Below are 14,933 nucleotides of genomic sequence, written 5' to 3'. Positions count from 1 at the left end.
ACCCCCTCTCCCCATTTTTGTTTACTCTAGCAATGGAGGGGCTTAGTAGACTACTTAAAGAGGAACAGGATAGAGATAATTTCATGGGGTTCCCTACAAAAAACCCTAATCTCTCCATTTCTCATCTTTACTTCGCAGATGACTGTATTATTTTTAGTCGCAACTCTCTAGATAATATCCATTCCCTTAAGTCTATTCTTAAGGATTTTTGCAACGCATCTGGTCAAATGATCAACTACGCAAAATCAAACATCTTCTACTCTAAAAACTCTCACCCTAAATTTAAACGAATGATTATGCGATCTCTTAAAGTTAAATATGCCTCCACGTCGGAAAAATATCTAGGTACACAACTATTCATTGGTGCTAACAAAAAGCAAATCTTTAATGACATTCTTCACAAAATAAAAATGAAATTAGACAAATGGAATCACAGTTTTCTCTCTCTAGCGGGTCGCACGGTAGTCATCTCGACTATAGCTGCGGCCGTACCCCGATACCAAATGCAATGCTTCGCCCTACCCAAGGGCATATGCAAGAGCATTACGACTTTACAAAAGTCGTTCTGGTGGGGTAAGTCCAAAGGCATATGTACCAAATCTTGGTCTTCGATATGCCTTCCTATTTTTCTGGGTGGCCTGGGAATCCACTCCACGGAGCTGGATAACCAAGCTATGTTGAGTAAATTAGCATGGAGAATTAAATCTGAGCCGGAATCCATGTGGGTTCAGCTCTTGAAAGCCAAGTATTTTGATAGAACAGAGAAACAAGGGCCGACGAAACCATATCTTTCATGCATTTGGAAGAACATCAATAAATATCTTAAGACAATAGAAAATTATACGATGTGGGAAGTTCACGACGGTAAAAGTATAAATATTTGGACCGATAATTGGATTCCCAATACCCCGTCTATCCCGCATAACCAAAACTCTAACCTTACTAAGGTATCTCAGCTCATTGACCAAGGTACCTGGGACGAAAACTTACTCAACAATGAATTCGATTCCGAGACTAAAAATCTTATTCTAACCATCCCGATTTCGATAGATAGTGAAGATCAACGGAAATGGACTCTTACCAAAAATGGTAAATTTAGTGTCAAATCCATGTATCAACATCTGAGCCTTAGTATGAATTCAACCCAACCCCGGTCTCCTAATTGGAACTTTCTTTGGTCTCTACCAGTAGTTCCTAGAGTAAAAAATTTTTTTATGGAAAATTTGTGCAAATGCACTCCCAGTTAAGGAAAGAATAGGAAAGTACATCGATAACAACAGAATCTGCCCGAACTGTAATGAGATAGAATCCATAGAACATGCCATTCTACACTGTCCTCTTGCAAAAAATATATGGCTCTATTTCAATATAATTTCAGAAAGTATAATATCAGTTAGAGACTGGATCTTCTCCTGGGAAACCAAAGACCAAACGGCTTACACAACTAACAACATTCATTTTTCTACCATCATGTGGAACATATGGAAAATCAGATGTGACCATTGCTTTCAACACGAAATCAACAAGTTAGACACAATGATTACTATCATCACGACCTTCCCTCAAATACAAAAAGTGCACGAACCACAAACCAAAACAGAACAAGGTAAATGGATCCCCCCTGAATCGTCCTTTTTAAAGATTAATGTAGATGCATCATTCATAGACACACAAAGTATTACTGGCATCAGTCTTATTATCCATGACAATGAATCTAAATTGGTCGAAGCTGCATCATTCACCTCTAGAAGCAGAAACTCGGAGGAAGGTGAGGCAATTGCGATCCTTAAAGGAATGCAATGGGCAGAATCTCATGAATATAAAAGAATCATTATTGAAAGTGACAACATTAATATCATAAAATATCTTCAGAAAGGAAAGAATAATATTCAATGGGAATCCCAAGTACATATTAATAAGATCCAAGAAATAAAAAAGAGTTTGGAAATAGTTAAATTCTCTCATACAAGCAGGAAATTCAATGAAGTAGCAGATAAGCTGGCAAAATGGGCACGAAAGAAAAACAGATCGAAGGTTTGCAAACATGTACCTTATTTTCTTTGTAAATTGTATTGTAATAGAACTCTTATTTCTATCTAATATATATTATCTTTCAACAAAAAAAAAAAAAAGTAGTAGAAAAACTCTCAGGGACCAGGGTCTTTTTGTGTGCGAAAACATTTGAAGATGAAAATCAATTTTTCGTAGGAAAGAAAACAAACTTTTTTTTTTTGTCAGGAACTCATTTTACACTATTTGGTAGGTTTGGGCAGGGACGGATTCAAGATTTTCACTTACAGGGTGAATATATTGACGCAAAATAAATCGAAAAGAAAAAGAAATAGAGAAACACATAATGCATATTAGAGAAACACAAACAAGTAAAGCAAATAAATTCTAACAAGTGAACTTCTACATGGGTACATGAGGTGAACTCATATTCCAACCTATAAAGATCAACAATTCCATATGCTTGGGTTTCTATTGCAAACATATGTATAAACATTCAATTCCATATGTTATTGATAGTTTGTCTGTTCATAGTTGATCTAGTATAAATGACCAAGGAAAATGGTAGCGAGAAGAGATTAGAACTAATGTTTCCTAATAAAGTTCGATAATCTATTCGGCTAACTCCCAAGTTCAATTTTGATCTGGTTATGTGATCATCATCTGATGTTTTTACATTGGTCGAATAGGAGAAATAAACATGTTTTTCTAAAAAATGTTGATGATATGTTTGTGAGAGATGAACAATAATATGTTTGTGAGAGATAAACAATTTACCTAAATAAATCAAAAACCTGTGCAAAGCCAAACAAAACAACATGTAATATGAAACAAATTAACAATTAAGATGAAATAAGGTAAACTATAACAAACATTAACTTACCTCAACAAATCGAACAAACCCTAACACAACAAATGGCCGAAATTTCTGACGAAGAAGAAGATACTTAAGATTCAAACCCTATATGGGATATTAGTTTCAAGATTTGGACTCAATTGCATACAAATCGAAGAGAGAAAGTGGAATCATTTCGTTCTAGAGTGAGAAAGCTCGATTTTCGTTCTAGAGAGAGAGAACTCGGTTTACTCTGATATCCTTGTTATGTTTGGTTGTCTAGATTATCTAGACATCCTTTTATAATGAAGGGCAAATATGGAAGCTCATGGCCAAAATAGGGTCATTTGAGCAATACTTGGAAATGAGGGTCATTCCAGCAAAGTCCACTCAGTCAAAGGTTATTCCACCCAATTTCCCATTTCTTTTATTTCCACCCAAAAGTTTGTAACTTTGATTTTTTTTTTGTTTGAGAATGGAAATATTTTTTATTGGTGGCCAATACGCGGATAACCGTTTTTCTTATACGGACAACTATTTTCGGGCCCGGTGTGAGTCAACTATGCTTGACTTAGTTGACTTTGATTTAATAAGGGGACAACTCCATAAAGTCTTAAATACTAATAGTTAGTAATTTGTGGAGTATTAACAAAACTTATAATTAAAATATGAAAACCTAAACTGTCTTTTTCATCATCTTCTTCCTTTTTTCTTCTTCCTTCTTCTTAGTCTTATTCTTATTTCTTCACTGCTACTAAAAGTAAACTATAGTTTCTACTACTTTCCTACTTTTTTTTTATCAAACCCTAAACGGATGAAGAAGATATAAAACCACTCAATCTCCACCAAAAGAAGTCTTCCCGGGCGTTTCTATAATGGGCATAATGAGGTAAAACTATAACTTTTACGATTTGATTTAGTATTTTCGTTTGGGTGGTTTGGAAGAATACAAAACAATTTCATGAAAAAAAATCGGCGTGAAGTATAATCCCCAGAATTTCGTGGTAAATCCTCGAAAATTCCTAATTTTTCTGGGATTTTCTCATGAAATTATGGTTTGATTTCTTGTGCTTTGCTACGAAATTGGCAAGTACAATTAAAACCAGAATGGTTTGCTTTTTCCGATCCCATTTGTTTATTCTTTAAAATTGTGTTATAACTAACAAACATCATCGCTTGGAGACGAGGCCATACTTTTAAGAGCAGAATTTCCTGACTTTAATGAACACTTCATAACCGAGAGGGTATGCTTCTCTTACTTACGCTTCGTATATTTTTTAATACTTAATTCATTCGTACGAATTGATGGAAATATTTCTCTAATTTTACAGTTTTTCGAGTCAAAAGAGTCAGTTGTTGAATGATGCACGACGAAAGGAAAGAAAAATCTCTTCGTCCTAGTTAAAAGATCCGGAAGAAACAAAAACAATGAAGGCAAAAGGTCATTCAGCTTGCTAAGGTGTTCCAGGGGTGGTACATATGCAAGTCACAAGGCGAAAAATTTCAAGTCCAACACAGACCCCGCCAAAAAGAGGCGCACAAGTTCTTCAAAGTGTGATTGTCCTTTTTCTATCAGAGTAAAATGTTTGGAATACGGCAAGTGGTGTGTTGAAGTATTAAACGGACGTCACAACCACGCGCTGGCGCAAAATCTCACAGGTCATGCATTTGTTTCTCGGTTGAAGGATGATGAACTGATTATCACTATTTCGTGAAGTTGTCAACATTGCAACAGTTTATGACGTTGTCAACTGATTACCACTATCTCGTGAAGTATAGGTGTGAGGAGAACTCTAATCAGGTGAAAGATTTTTTTTTCGCGCATCCAAAGTGCATAGATATTGCTCAATGTTTTCCTCAGATATTGATCCTTGACTGCACGTACAAGCCAAATCGGTATAAGCACCCTCTACTTCTCGCCGTCTCCACAACTTCAACAGGAAAATTCTTCACAATAACATGTGCTTTTATGTCTAAGGAAAATACAGAACATAACGAAGAATTTTATTTGAATATGTCGTCTGAGGTTGAGGTGCGTAATTTGAAAGTGACCATAGGCTGCTATGATAAAAGAGCGGAGGAGCCAAATTGGATGTACAAGCCGAAAAATTTCGAATACAGTAAGGATAGAGGAATTTGCTAAATTCGTAGATTGTATTCGAAATTTTTGTAGAACAAAACATAATTGCCTTGATTTTCGAGGCAACTTATGTTCTGTTATACATACCACGAAATTATCTTTTGTTTTTCGGTCATTATCTTTTTTGGTGTTTGTATTTGTTCAAGTATGTTACGTTTGGGAAGATTCTACAGCAACTCCGTTGTCTTTGTTTGATGCCATAACCACCAATGGTTCTCCAAGAAATTTCTCTCTCCAGAAATTTGGGTGATGATGAAGAACAAGTAGTAGAAGAGGTGAAGACTAAACTAGGGTTTATGGAGAAAGGAGGTCATCAAATAATACATTTGATTCTAAGAGGACTTGAGTGAAAATAATAGAGAGTTGCCCCCTTAGAAACTGATGCCCATATAAAAAATTTATTTTTTTTGGGTTGTCCACGTAAGATAGTTGTCCGTGTAAGAAAAACGGTTGTCCGCGTATTGCCCACCTTTTATTTCCCAAAATATGGACCAAATTTTGTAGTCAAATGGACTTGACCAAGCAACAACACAACCCACATTTTCCCAACGGTCACTTTTTTTTTCTTGAACTTTGGTATATATTGCTCTTCAGTTCTCTCCTCCTCCTCCTCTCAGTTCTCTCTCCCCTACTTTAAATCTCTCTCCTTCTCCCTCTCTCTATCTCTCCCCTAGTTTCGATCCCTCTCTCTCGGTAGCTCTCTTACTTTCAAACCCTAATTCAAACTAAATTGCCCCTAAGTTGGTTTCTTCCTGTATTCGTGATTCTGGGATTCTTGTTCTTCAAGACCTTGAAGTCACTTGTCAACTTCAATTAGAATCGTTAAAGGCAGTTTACACTGTTGATGAAATCAAAGGAGCGAACGAATTCGGTATTGTTCATTTGAATTTAAAGCAAATCAATTTATTCTGTCATCTTGGTTTTGCTAATTGGAAGACAAGAAGTTTTTGATGATTGTTACATAAATTGTAAATGGATAGTTAATCACATTATATGCCTTCTTCCTGTCCAACTTTTTTCAGTTCTGTATATGCCATTATGTTATTGATGTCATGTCCTCCATGACCATGTCTGTGCATCCTGAAAATTAGGGCAGCCTTAACAAACTAAATGATATAATATGTCAATATCTTTGTATATGCAGTTAAATGGATAAGCCGTGGTTCCACCCTCGTGTACTTGTAAGTTGTAACCAGTCGATGGAACTGTTTATTCATTGTCAATTTTACTGCTCATTTACGCTAGTACTTTGTCAATTAACACGATCTGTGGGTTGGGAATTACTTTTTATTTTTATTGAGTTAGCCTTCCTTGTTTTTGCAATCCCCAGTCGAGAGGAGTTTTTTGCCTTGTTTAAACTGTTTATTCATTGTCTAGATCACAAAATTATATCTTCACTAGCTGTTTACGCCAAGAGGGTAAACTCTTTAGATTATTGTAATTGATGTGTTTTGCTTTAGAAATATCAAATATTTTTTCATTTTATAGTTCTTTTCTCAATCTGTTGCATGCTCTTTTTTTTTATATTCCACGTTGCCTATGCAATTCAAAGCATATCTCTAGCAAGTACATTATCAGAACTTGTATTTTTGTTCCAGACTAATAGATGTATTATGTGATAATTCTTTTCGAAGAATCCTTTTCTCTGTATGGTGGTCGGTATCAAATGTTTTAACAAGGCATTACATGGATGCTGAAGTTCTCAACGCCTTATCTTCTTCCGGAGTAGAAGGAAAAAGTTTTCGACCTCTTTCTGTTGGGTGGGCTATTATTCACACTTCTTAGTTTCCGTGTTTCCCTTTGAGTCATCCGTAGGTGCCTTGTTGGGGGTTCTCTGTTTCAGCTAGTCATTTGTATAGCTACTACGTTTCAATTAAAAAAACAACTTCATTTCTAGGTTATGAAATTATGTATATATATATATATATTTATGTACTGTATCATTAGATATTTTTTTTGTGCTTTAAATCCAGTTTGATGATGCTCTTCCACCCTTGCATGAAACATGCTCAACCTTGACGTCGTGGACATAAGTGGGGAACAACATCTTGATGTAATACGTATATTCTTCATTGCCTTTTGTACTGCATCACGGGCATGGGATTGTAATTATAATATTATAGTTTCTGACTAATTCTAGAGTAGCGCTGTGCGGTTTCTGTTGGTTAATTCTAGAGTAGGCACGGGGATTAATTTATAATTCTAATACGTATAGTTTCTTAACATACATTTCCTTTAACTGATTGCAAGTGATTTATGTACATGTTCACAAAGATAAGCACTTGGTATTCTAATATATTGGTTTGTTTTCATACAGCTAGAGGCACTGGTTTATTTTGGAGCTTGTCACCGTGTGTAGGTTAGCGCTTGATATAATGATAAAGAACTGTTTCGCACTCCTTTTTCTTCATTTCCCATTTCTGGTAACTAGGGAAGTAAGGTAACACATCTCATAACAAGTTGATAGACAGTATTGAGTTTAACCACATGTTTTTTACTCTTACAGAAAACATTTTGTATTTTGAAGACAGATTTCATGTTCTTTTTTGCCTGGTTTGGCTAGTTGATTGTTCATTTTTAAAGATGCTTGAATGTGATGGAAGGATCTATTGAAATTATTAATGTGTGATTACATAGCATAAAAATGAACAAGTTTGTTAAATAGTCGAATTGTGTTAGATAAATGTTAACTGAACTGCTGTAGATGAGGATCAAAAATTTGTTCTTGGTCAATTTTTAGATTCAAATTTCACGGATGATCCGCTTATCACGGTTTGAGGGTTAAAACTTTTAATCTTTCTTATCAGGTCAGGGACACTTCCACTGCTACTACTTTTTCGATTTTTGTTATCCTGCTATTAGTTTTAATAGGAAACGGAATTAGTTAAAACTAAGTTAAAGGAAAGAGGTGCTACTTTAATTTGACTTATTCCTTGCAGCCGTATACCACTTGACATTTAAAATACCTATGATGATGCCCCGGTTATTTGATATAGAAGAGGTTTTTTTTGCTTTTCCAAATTTTATGGATTACCTCACTAAGAGATCTTCTTGCTCACGAACTTAAGCACCAATAGGTTTTGGGCTGCCATATATTATGTATGTTATATGTTTGGAGTACAGAGGTACTGTTACCTTGCCAAATCAAGTTGTTTGTATTCAGCTCATGAATTTAGTGGCCGAAACTTCAAATTTGATAATTTGGTTTTGTGTCATGCTACAAGTCACTTACTGAGCTGACTCAAGAAATAATTATAAATGAAAACGGTACAATTGTAACTCTACAACTATATCATTCTTAGGTCGCTTGAACTGATATGCTGGCAACAGACCCATATACACAGAGTATTGTCGTGGATCATCAAACTTTACCATTTATTAAGCTGCATTCTATCTTATGTTAGGTGCTAAACTTTTTGCTATATTTGGGTTATTTTCAATGTTCTAAAGACGTCTACTTTATCCGTGAATTTTTTGCTAATGTGGATTGATTGGAAATAGAATGCATTTCCTTAGAAATTTATATCGATGAAACTTCATTACATGGATTGTAAGTAAATAGCTAGTTGGAAAAATTAAAGCGTGTGCCTTATGTGGGAAGGATTTTGTGAGCAATTTAAATTGATAATGGTTGGAGAATAAATATATAACTAATATATATGGTTGCGCTTTTACATTTATTACTCTGAAAAAACTAATTTGAGCAACATAACTTCCTAGAATAATGTGTAGTGAAGTGGCCTTAACCACCAAGAATCGAAATCTTTATATTTTATCCAATGACATTTGCCTGGATCTGAGTATGAACAATTTCATATAGCATAATTAGTATTTAGTAGTTTATAACTGAAATTTATCTTTATAGGTTTCTACTTTGTAAGAGGGCCTAACCTCCTCGTTCGAGGGCCATGCTTATTGAAAGCAATATAGTTGTGTAGAATTAAGGCAATAGAGTCAACTAATACTTGGAGTATGAACTAAAATATGTTCTTTTCTTGTTGTACTTTAGATGCATTTGAAGGCGCACATTATATAAAGTGAAGAAGATCTATGCAAAAGCTGTTCTAACATCTGGTCCAACCGGCAGACATCTAGCTTACAACTTCGACATGACATTCAAAAGTTGGTTTGTGGTATTATCCATGACTATTATCTTAAGATATTGTTAATATCATAATGTTATGGTCTATTTTCTCAACTCTTAAGTAGTAGAGTAGTGTAACGATTGAAGAAAAGGCAATCCAACAGTAGGATATATTGGATGCAAATTACCAGTTTATAATATGCCTTGTCCACTCATAGAATTGGATCTTTGTTGAAATTTGGTGTTTCTTTCAATCCCACCCTCAAATTCTATTTACGGAAAAAGAAACTAATAACAAGTTCGCAATTGAACTAAACACTACTAACGGTTTTCTAACTTCTCAAGAGAGCCTAACGTCCTTGTGTTAGACCATAAAGCCAACTTTGGTATATTTATGTGGAATGAAAAGGATAGTAATCAATCTAATACTTTTGACATATATTATAAAATATTAGTGAATTAAAAATAACAAAAAAATAAAATTCATCATAGTTGTAAATTCGAGTTTCTTTGATCACTACTCACTCATTGGATAGAATGATACATTAATTATCTTTTGGTATGTTAACTATTACGAGTTGTAGTAGTTTTTCGACAGGTTAAAATGATTATGCAAGTGCGAGCAGTACCAATATCAGCCTGAAGATTTGAATAGTTTAGCCCACGATAGAAATGCTCAAGTGCATAAGACCAAGACTGGTTGTCTCCACAAATTACCACATGGTCAGATTTATTTCATTTAAACTGCAGATTTGCTTAAGTATCTTTTGAGCAAGCTTAGTCTTGTAGTAAACTACTTTTTGTGTTGTTTTTGTATTTTTTTTTTTTTTGGTGATCTTTAGAGGCCAAATATATTTTGCAACTAACTAGGATTTGTGAAAAAGCTGTTGTCTACCAAGATATATGGAAGTATGTTAGCTTTTTTAAACTTACGATTTAACTGATGGGGGCATGATTTTTAACTAGTTTTTGATGGATTAGTTTATGTAACTAACATGATGTGTTTATGTTTTACAATATGGTCTGGAGGGTCTTAGGTGATGTCTATTGATTCCCAAACTAATTTGATTAGAAGGTCAGTAGTCAGTGTACATTTAACTAATGTTTGATGGATTTGTGTATGTAACAAACGGGATGTGTTTGTGTTTTACAACATGGTCCAACGAGTGGTTGTTGTACCTATGCTCCAACTGGAGGGTCTTAGGTGATGGTTGTTGATTCAAGCAATAAGCATTGTAGTTAGAAGGTCAGTAGTCACTGTAAATGTAATTAATGTTTGATGGATTCATGTATGTAACTAATGTGTTGTGTTTGTGTTTTACAACATGGTGGCTGGTTATTATACATGGTTATTGATTCCCAAGCAGTTAGTAATGCGTTAGAAGGTTAGTAATCAGTGTACGATTAAAGTATTTGACATGATTAAAATTTATAGATCAATTTATTAGACTTGCTTAATTTTTCCTCCAAGGAAAATGTCTTTGCCTAACTAATTAAATTACGCATTTTAAAATGGTAGTGTATAATATATTCAATCCAGCCGTTTGGCAGTAGTCGAGATCAATTGTTGACAAAGCCTAAGTACTGAAATGAAGCTGGTTGAGTGATAAACTTAGACGGATTTTTCCACCACATCAGATAGATGCACTAACTCAGCAGGGTTTTTACACTATTGTGAGCAGATAGCAATAGTAACCAGTAATAAAATTATGCCATGACAACACATTTTGCTCAACATATGAGGTCCTGATGTTGAGTAATGGAAACAGCTGAGACCTACCGTTTAGCAGGCTTGGGAATCTACAATGTGATTTGATCAGGTATGAAAACTACATATTTTGTTAAATCAAATGAAGTTTCTCGGAGTATATACTAAATCACATTTGTTGTTGCTGTAGTTTTACTTCAATCTACAGGTAGCTTGCTTACAACCTCGACAAAGGTATGTGGAAGTAAGCGTCTAGTTTTCTCCATTGCTGCTATTATGATGTATTGCTAAAATACTATGTTATGGACCTTAAGGTCTAAAGTAGTAGAGTAGTGTAACGAAAGAAACCAAAGAAGATTTAACAGTAGGGTGACACATACTTGCAAAATAGTAGTATAATATACTCAATCTAGTCTTAATAGATGCATCTTTACCTTTGTTTGGTTGGAGTCAATCTTGAAGGGTCTCAATAATTGAGATTGATGGCAAATAATTAAGCTATGATACTGAATTGGATCTGGACACTAAACACTGAAGTTAGGTTTTCCATGCACACATCAAAGAATATCAATTAGTTTATCTTTTTTTTAATATGTCCATGTTGATCTTAATTCTGTCTGATCCTAAACCTCATATATCCAACATTTGGAGCTTGTTTTCTCCAACTGTACTAGTCATTACCAAAAGACGCCTTGGTACTTTACTTGCAGGATGTAGCATGCAGAATAAGTTAACACAATATAATACATGAGCTGATATTGAGTGTTGGGTCATGGAAGGAGAATACGATCTGATTCGGGATATGTGGTTTGGAAGGATAAAAGAGATATAACTTTTAGCTATGTTGACAACAACTTCATCATATGCAATGTATAGACTCATGGTACTTTTGTATGGTGTAAAATATGAATGGAATAAAAGACAGTGAAATAGAAACATTCAGCCATTAGGAACGTCTACAGACGGTAATGATGATAATCAAAATGCTCATTTGTTACAACTACAAATGCAGGTAATAATGAAGAGACATTTTAAGTAACATAAAGACATCATCATTTTGTGTTTAACTGGGAGGGTGTAATGTCGTCACATAAAGACATATCTTGCTAGTAGTTTTGTTTTTCTGAAAAGTTTCCCTATCAATATAAGGATTCATTTTTTCAAAAATAAAAGATATTTAAAGTAAAAGGATACAAGTTTATTATGTTCTTAACTAGATTTACTTTGTATTTGATGCGGATACAAAATCAAATTTCATCTTTGTTGTGATGTAAAGTGGTTGCCAACTTAAATAGATAGGTTATTGGAGAATTATTGTATATATGTTGATGTGAAAACAAGTATTATTTTTCCATATATTAAAACTCACTAATTGGTCTGTGGTCTATACATAATTTATTTGGATAATGTGCATTAAATTACCAGTATTGGAATCTTTATATCGAACCTAATTTGAGTTGGAAAAATTTCATTTACTGTAAAGTTAAGAGTTACTACTGACCTATCTTTTTGTACTAACACTAATGATTTTACTATTATTCGCTTAGAATTTATGTACGATGAAGGAATTAATAGCAACTTTGTTGTTACAGTAAGGTGACTATCAATAATTTCTAGCTTTTACGTGGATCTGACATCCTTGCATGTTGCATTAAGGCCGTGGTGCTACGAGGAGTATATACTAATTTACTAGGAGATTGATATACCTGTGCTGAATTAAGGACAGTAGAGCGCCAGCTACTGCTAGGTGTATATACTAATTTACTTTTGTTTGGTGTACTTTAGTTGCATTTGGAAGCACATATCTTAGCAAGTGAAGAAGATCCATCCAAAAGCCTTTCTAGTCCAACCTGCAGGCAGCTAGCTTACAACTGCGAAAAATATGTTTGAATGTAGGTAAGTCTCTCTCATTGCCATTCTAGTGTATTATTTATACTTTATGTTATATTTTCAAGTAGTAGAGTAGTGTAATGATGTATGCGAAATGGTCTTATTTAAAATGCCATGCCAGTGAACTCTTGGAAGTTGTGTCCTCTTCGGCGTCAGGTTAGTGTATATCTTGATGGACATCAAGCTTTTGAAATGGAGTCTTTTTCACTAAAGCGTGTGTCATCTGTCTTTTTTCTTAACTGTGAATTAATATATTGCTAAGAGATGTTTAGTTGTTTACCAGCAAGCTTTTAGAGGCAAGGTTACATGTTATGACATCCAAGCGTCCAAGTCGTGAACCTAGACGTTGTATGAATCGTTTTTGCCATATTGAGGTTTCTAGACCAATGGAATAGAATACCTTTTAATCTTCTTCTACTATGTTAGAACAACTGTTTTCTTCGAAGAATTTATATTCCTCTCTTTCCAGATGCCCCATATAAAAGCTTTAGCGAGCATGTTCCCAATTTCCTTTCGGCCCTTCAACTTCTTGGGCCCTTACCACTGTTCCAATAGGTGGTTAATTGCCCTCGCCCCTCGGGTTGCACCCTCTTAGATTTAGGTGTTGGTGAAATAATTCCATAGGCACGCAGCTACTTAGCAATGGATGAATATGTGGTTTGTAGTCTCTTCAGCCTCTTTCCACATGATATATCTTCGAACGACAAGAAACCCCCTTCGCTTAAGTTGATCCATTGTGGGGAGCTTTTGAGAGCATGCTGCCCAAACTGTGAAGCTGACCCTGGGAGGGGTTGGCTTCTTCCGGATATCCTCACAAGTCAGCTCGAGGTCACCTGGCTCGTCTTGCTTTTTCCTTCTATAGTAATAATTAGTGACATTCAGGCGTGTATCATCTGTTTGATACACAAGTTATCCTATTCCTTCTATTGTTGTTTCTTCCTATGCATACATGGTGGTGCAATGATTTTCAACACGACTAATGGGATTGTAACTTCTTAAAAGGGCATGAACTCCTAGTGTTAGGTCATTCTTAATCAACGCCAAATTTGATATATATGTGTGGAATTAGAAGGATAACTTTATTACTCATATGGTATAATGAAATATGAGATGTAAATTAGCATTCATGATGGAAAGAAAACGATATCGTATCTGTGGACATATTAAATTATTAACTAGTATGAGTTGTATGTTTTTTCGACATGTTAACTGATAATGACAATGCACTTTGTACCTAACTCTGCTTGAAAAGTTGAATAGATTTCGAACATGATATAAAACCTCAAGTGTATAAAATGTTCAGGAGTTGAAAAGTATCTTTTGATAAGTTTAGATTTTTATTCGAAACATGGTTAACTAATTTTGGTTCCTGCTGTATCGTCGTTCTGGTGGAAGTTGAGAGGCCAAATTATTTTGCAACTGATGAGGATACATGGGAAAATCTTTGCTGTTAGATCTCCAGGTAGCTAAGCTACCAAATTTATTAAGATATGTGGAAGCATGCCAAGCTTTATAGAACTATAATTTACGCAAGGAAGCATGCCATTTTAACTCGTGTTTGATTGATTCCTCTAGATAACCAATTAGTTGTTTACATATGCTTCAACTAAAATGGTATTTGCAGGTGATTATTGATTTCTAATCAATAAGTAATGTGGTTAGATGGTCGGTGCTCAATGTATTATTTAAATTATTTGACATGATTAAAATTTGTAGCTTAGTTTATGGGACTTTCTTAACCTTTTTCCCTTGGAAATTGTTTGTTTGATCTGAAAAACTAATAAAATTACGCATGGTAAAAATAATAGTGTAGAATATAGTCATTGTAGTCCATTTAGGAGCTGCATATTGATTGGTATTTTGCTAGTGGGAATAAATGGTTAACAAATACAAAGTACTGAAATAGATCCTGTTGCTGTAATTCTATGATAACAAATACAGATTTTCCAGCACCTTACAAAAATGCACTAACCTAGGTGGTGACCATATTGAGCATAGGGTTTACTGTATTTTCTTTGTACTTAAAACTATGTTCTAGAGAAGAACTAAAGTCCATCTTATCTTTTTACCCTTGAAATTTTGGAATCTTTTATGTAAATCTTGAAAGGAATTACTGCGTTCGCTTTGATTGTTTAATTGGTAGGCCGTTTTTGAAACGTATTTGCAAGAACAGATTTGATGATTGTTTACATAAGCAATAATGTATTCCACCATGTTATTGCTGTCATGTCCGTGACCATGTCCTGAAGGTTAGGGCATCCTATGT

General features: G+C 34.6%; 1 long non-coding RNA gene across 2 annotated transcripts; it reads left to right on the top strand.

Moving 5' to 3' along the window:
- The first annotated feature begins 5,553 nt into the window (after positions 1 to 5,553).
- On the top strand, positions 5,554 to 11,949 carry LOC147556832 (uncharacterized). Of its 2 annotated transcripts, XR_015233614.1 has the most exons (6): positions 5,601 to 5,856; positions 7,303 to 7,425; positions 8,995 to 10,454; positions 10,589 to 10,889; positions 10,968 to 11,021; positions 11,488 to 11,949. It is a non-coding gene; the product is annotated as an uncharacterized LOC147556832 (long non-coding RNA). The 2 variants fall into 2 exon arrangements; XR_015233613.1 differs by having other exon boundaries at positions 5,554 to 5,856; positions 8,995 to 10,889; positions 10,968 to 11,949.
- Positions 11,950 to 14,933: the final 2,984 nt, after the last annotated feature.

This window comes from Eschscholzia californica, unplaced genomic scaffold (assembly GCF_041429995.1).
Source record: "Eschscholzia californica isolate CP2 unplaced genomic scaffold, dmEscCali1.0.p SCAF_2, whole genome shotgun sequence".
NCBI lineage: Eukaryota > Viridiplantae > Streptophyta > Magnoliopsida > Ranunculales > Papaveraceae > Eschscholzia > Eschscholzia californica.
Note: the sequence above shows the minus strand (reverse complement) of the source record. Positions and strands in the feature narration are given on the sequence as shown.